Here is a 6,079-nt window from a genome sequence, read left to right on the forward strand (position 1 = left end):
GAGTAGCTGGGATTACAGGCACGCGCCACCATGCCCAGCTGATTTTTTGTATTTTTAGTAGAGACGGGGTTTCACCATGTTGACCAGGATGGTCTCGATCTCTTGACCTCACGATCCACCCGCCTCGGCCTCCCACAGTGCTGGGATTACAGGCTTGAGCCACCGCGCCCGGCCAGTATATTCTTTTTTTGTTTTTGAGATGGAGTTTAGCTCTTGTTGCCCAGGCTGGAGTGCAATGGTGTGATCTCAGCTCATCACAAACTCCACCTTCCAGGTTCAAGCGGTTCTCCTGCCTCATCCTCCTGAGTAGCTGGGATTACAGGCATGTGCCACCATGCCTGCTAATTTCGTATTTTTTTTTTTTTAAGTAGAGATGGGGTTTCTCCATGTTGGTCAGGCTGGTCTTGAACTCCCAACCTCAGGTGATCTTCCCACCTCAGCCTCCCAAAGTGCTGGGATTACAGGCGTGAGCCACCTTCCCCAGCAGTATATCCTTTTTTTTTTCTTTTTCTTTTTTCTGAACATGCACATGGGAAACAGTATATTCTTAAAATATAAGCCAGATCTTGTCATTGGCTGGCCTCAAACTTCTCACTGGCTTCTCATTTCACTTAGCATAAAACCCAACTTGCAGAAAACACTTGCCCTTCTGTTCAGATTAGAAACCGGGGTCCTCTCCAGAAAACGGATGATAAAAGGACCCTCCTTTGGGGCAGATCTAATATAAAAAGACACCCCCTTGGGGAAGGTCAAAGTTTTTTAAAAGCACTGGATTTAAAAGCTGGATTTTGTTTATGGCTCAGTGCTGCCTGCCTGTCTACACCATGGCTCATAAGGTCGGTAAGATTTAGTCCCTGCCTGCTTTTCCAGCCTCAACACCTGCCACTCCTGCCATCTCCCAGACCAGCCTTCTGTCTAACCTACCCCAACCAGCCCAGCTAGTTGCCACCCGATGTCCCCAGTCTCTTGCTGTGACATCACTCTATTCACCATCTTCCCACTGTTGTCTGGGGTTATCTTTGTTAATTTGTTTATTGACTAGCTCACTAGAATATTGGCTGGGCAAAATGGCTTATACCTGTAATCCCAGCGCTTTGGGAGGCCAAGGCAGGCAGATCACCTGAGGTCAGGAGTTCAAGACCAGCCTGGCCAACACAGTGAAACCCCGTTTCTTCTAAAAATACAAAAATCAGCCTGGCATGGTGGCTCATGCCTGTAATCCCAGCACTTTGGGAGGCCGAGGTGGGTGGATCACCTGAGGTCAGGAGATCAAGACCAACCTGGTCAATGTGGTGAAACCCTGTCTCTACTAAAGTCCAAAAAATTAGCTGGGCGTGGTAGCAGATGCCTGTAGTCCCAGCTACCCCCGAGGCTGAGGCAATAGAATCACTTGAACCCAGGAGGCGGAGGTTGCAGTAAGCCGAGATCATGCCATTGCACTCCAGCCTAAATGACAGAGCAATACTCCGACTCAAAAAAAGGGACCTTACCATGGTATTCATATCCCCCAACCCCAGAACAGTTCCTGGCATGTGGCAGACTCTTAAGTAATCATGAAATTAATGAATTTCAGCTATGCGTTTTCCGGGTAAAATCCCTTCCTTGGATGTTTCATGATCACAAGAACAAATGACAGCGCCTCATTACACATTAGAAAAATGGGGAAAGTTAGCAACCACTAAATACATGAAGTCACTCTATTTAATTTTCAAGACTCAAGGACCTCTTTCCACTATCTCTTGCCTGGAATGAAGCAGCCAAAACTCTTTTTCTCTATTTAGAGAATTAATTAGTGGGGTGTTCTCATTTCACTTTGTAGTGATGGAAAACCTGGCTCAATGATACAAAAGATATTCAAGATTCTTTCTGCTATTTCTCCTAGGGCCCAGAGATTTGGAATACATTATCTATGCTTATAAACACATTGGATCCCTCCCTTGGGTAGTTTTAAAGTTATTTTTAAGTAAAAGAATGAGACTGAATAATTTTGTTGATTGTTTCTATCCAGATGGGGGTAGCCACGTGAGTAAAAAGGTGTGCTTAGAGTAACTAATAGCTTCTTTTTTATGCAATACTGGTGTCCCAGGAAGAACAGACCAGTGACCCCAACTTTTTTTTTTTTTGCATGCTCCTCAGTGGAAACTTTTGAGCACAAACTCCCAATATCTTTCCATGTATATTACTTTGGTAGAAATTTTTTTTTTTTTTGAGACAGAGTTTTGCTCTTTCATCCACACTGGAGTGAAGTGGCGTGATCTCAGCTCACTGAAACCTCTGTCCCGGCCCCTCTGGGTTCAATCGATTCTCCTGCCTCATCCTCCATAGTAGCTGGGATTATAGGCAGCTGCCATCACACCCAGCTAATTTTTTGTACATTTAATAGAGATGGGCTTTTGCCGTGTTGGCCAGGCTGGTCTTGAACTCCTGACCTCAGATGATCCACCCACTTCAGCTTCCCAAACTGCTGGAATTATAGGTGCAAGCCACCATGCCCAGCCCAGAAATATTAAAAAGAAAAAGGTAGAATTTCTGGTGTTTTCTTCCTGAACCCAGTGGATTGATCTGTGCACACCACTTGGAAAGCTACTGGGAGAGACAACTTTATCTTACAATACTCTTAATATTGAGGTGTAATTTACATGCAATAAAGCACACATATACACATCTCTCTTTTTTTTAAGAGTCTTGCTCTGTCACACAGGCTGGAGTGCACTGGTACCATCATAGCTCACTGCAGCCTCAAATGGTTGGGTGCAAACTTCTAGACTCAAGCAATCCTCCTGCAGGACTCCAGGTGTGCACCACCATGCCTGTCTAATTTTAATTTTTTTTTTTTTTAAGAGATGAGGTCTCACTACATTGCCCAGGCTAGTCTCGAACTCCTGGCCTCAAACAATTCTGCTGATGCCCCCTTATGTGCTGGGATTATAGGTGTGAGGCACTGTACTCAGCCACACAAATCTTAAGTGTGAAGTTGGGTTACTTTTTTTTTTTTAAAGTCTTACTGCATCACCCAGGCCGGAGTGCAGTGGCCTGATCTTGGCTCACTGCAACCTCCACCTCCTGGGTTCAAGCAATTCTCCAGCCTCAGCCTCCCCAGTAGCCGGGACTACAGGCATGTGACACCACACTTGGCTAATTTTTGTATTTTTAGTAAAGATGGGGTTTCGCCATGTTAGCCAGGTTGTTCTTGAACTCCTGACCTTAGGTAATCCACCTGCCTTGGCCTCCCAAAGTGCTGGGATTACAGGCATGAGCCTACGTGCCCCGCCTGAACTGACTTTTCTTGATAAGTCTTAAAAAAAAAACAAAACAGCTTTCTTGATACATAGATCATATACCATACAATTCACTCATTTAAAGTCTGCAGTTAAGGAGGCCAGGCAATGTGGCTCACACCTGTAATCCCAGCACTTTGGGAGGCTGAGGCGGATGGATTACCTGAAATCAAGAGTTTGAGACCAGTCTGGCCAACATGGTGAAACCCTGTCTCTACTAAAAATACAAAAATTAACTGGTGTGGTGGCACACCTTTTTTTTTTTTGAGATGGAGTCTTACTCTGTTGCACAGGCTGGAGTGTAATGGTGCGACTTGGTTCACTGCAAACTCCATCTCCTGGGTTCAAGCAATTCTCCTGCCTCAGCCTCCGAAGTACCTGGGATTACAGGCATGCACCACCACACCCAGCTAATTTTTGTATTTTTAGTAGAGATGAGGTTTCATCACGTTGGCCAGGGTGGTCTTGAATTCCTGACCTCAAGTGATCCTCCTGCCTTGGCCTCCCAAAGTGTTAGGATTACAGGTGTGAGCCACTGCACCCAGCCTTTGGCATGCACTTATAGTCTCAGCTACTCGTGAGGCTGAAGCCAGAGGATTGCTTAAGCCTGGGAGGTCAAGGCTGCAGTGAGCCATGGTCTTGTCACTGTACTCCAGCCTGGTTGTTAGGTTGTATAAACTAAATGAATAAATAAAGTTTGCAATTCAATAGTGTTTAGTATATTCACAGACACATGTAACCATTATCACAATTTTAGGACATTTTCATCACCTCTAAAAGAAAATCTTCAGCTACTATCCCCTAACTCCCCACCCCAATTCTTAAGCAACCCCTATTCTGCTTTCTGTCTCTGTGGATTTGCCTATTCTAGACATCTTCTATAAATGGAACTGTACTATATGTGGCCCTTGTGTCAGGCTTATTTCTCTTAACCTTTTCAAGTTTCATCCATGTTGTAGCAGGAATCAGAGCACCATCCCTTTTTATGGCAGAATAATGCTCCATTGTGTGGACAGACTGCATTTTGTTTATCCATTCATCCATCGAATAACATTTGGGTTTGGATGGGGGAAAAAACAGTTTTCTACAACTACACACTCAACACAGAACGCTTCTGTCACCAGATGTTAGGGGTTTTTTACCACACCAAACAATTCACTTCTCTGCAGACACCAACTTGCACTCTTTACCTGGAGTTAGAGATAGCATGAGATCCCACTGGTTGCCAACTCAGTCCCACAAGACTGTCCCCCATTTGAGATGCCAATCACAAGTGGTGAGTTCCCAGGTTTTTTGCAACTTTTGCTCAACTTGGCTACAAATCAGAGATTCTCATGTTCCTGTATTTGGTTCTATAATTTGCTAGGGCAGCTCACAGAACCCAGGAAAACAGGTTACTTACTAGATTATTACAAAGGATATATTGATGGTTGGGCGAGGTGGCTCATGCCAGTAATCCCAGCACTTTGAGAGGCTGAGGCAGGTGGATCACTTGAGGTCGGAGTTTGAGACCAGCCTGGCCAACATGGTGAATCCCCATCTCTACTAAAAATACAAAAATTAGCCAGGCGTGGTGGCAGGTGCCTGTAATCCCAGCTGCTTGGGAGGCTGAGGCAGGAGAATCACTTGAAACCAGAAGGCAGAGGTTGCAGTGAGCCGAGATCAAGCCACTGCATGCCAGCCTGGGCAACGAGCAAAACTCCCTTTCAAAAAAAAATTAGCCGGGTGTGGTGGTGCATGCCTGTAATTCCAGCTACTGGGGAGGCTGAGGCAGGAGAATTGCTTAAACCCATAAAGCGGAGGTTGCAGTGAGCTGAGATCACGCCACTGCACTCCGCCTGGGTGACAGAGCAAGACTCCATCTCAAAAATAAGTAAATAAATAGAAATAAAAATTAACAACAAAAAACAACTCTCTGGTCAGATTTTTTTCACTCCCTGCCTTGTATCTGGGATACAATTGTTTGCAGGTTTCTAGAAGTTTCAAATCTTTGCTCCCATTCTCTCTTTATGACATGATAGTTACTTAACATCCAAGTTCCTTGAATTGCTTGAGGCCATCTCATTTAATACGAACATACATGTATGCAGGAAGCATTAGGATATTCCTTATATTCAAAGAGTTAATATCATGAATCAGGAGGAAATGTTATTACCTCAAAATCAAATTATTGTCAACTCATGTTTTCTGATGTTATTTATATAGACTTGCTAATTTTGTCATGTCTTAAAAGGGAACATTACTCATAACCCATACTATATTTCACACCTCAAAAGAAGAAGTGGTAATTTACAAAACTTCTTCCCTCCCCCTCCCCCATGAGGAGGGATCATGTGCCTTGCAGTTGGTGTTTTGGTCAGATCTAAGGAAACTTTCATCATCAAACAGTATGAACACATGTGCCAGTGAATCTCTCTTTTTTAATGACTCATAATCAGCCACAGGGTTGGCTGAGGTTGCAGTGAGCCGAGATCGTGCCACTGCACTCCAGTCTGGGCGACAAGAGTGAAACTCCGTCTCAAAACACCACCAACAACAAAGCCAACAAAAACCACCTTTTTTATTCTTACAAGCTTTATCACTTGCATTTTCATTTCGCCCTTGCTGTCAGCTTCTCTTTTTTCCTTCCGAAAGCACAGAAGTAAAAATGAAATCATAGAAAAACCTCACCAGTAATCTAGGCTGAACCGAAAGAATGTACCTTCCTTAGAAAAGACCACCCATCAATAGATCAGCATGCAGGAATCTGGTGTTTATGTGGCAAACTCGTGAATGGTAGAGCTGTCACCCTAAATGTGGTG

The sequence above is a fragment of the Cebus imitator genome, unplaced genomic scaffold (assembly GCF_001604975.1).
Source record: "Cebus imitator isolate Cc_AM_T3 unplaced genomic scaffold, Cebus_imitator-1.0 Scaffold169, whole genome shotgun sequence".
NCBI classification, from domain to species: domain Eukaryota; kingdom Metazoa; phylum Chordata; class Mammalia; order Primates; family Cebidae; genus Cebus; species Cebus imitator.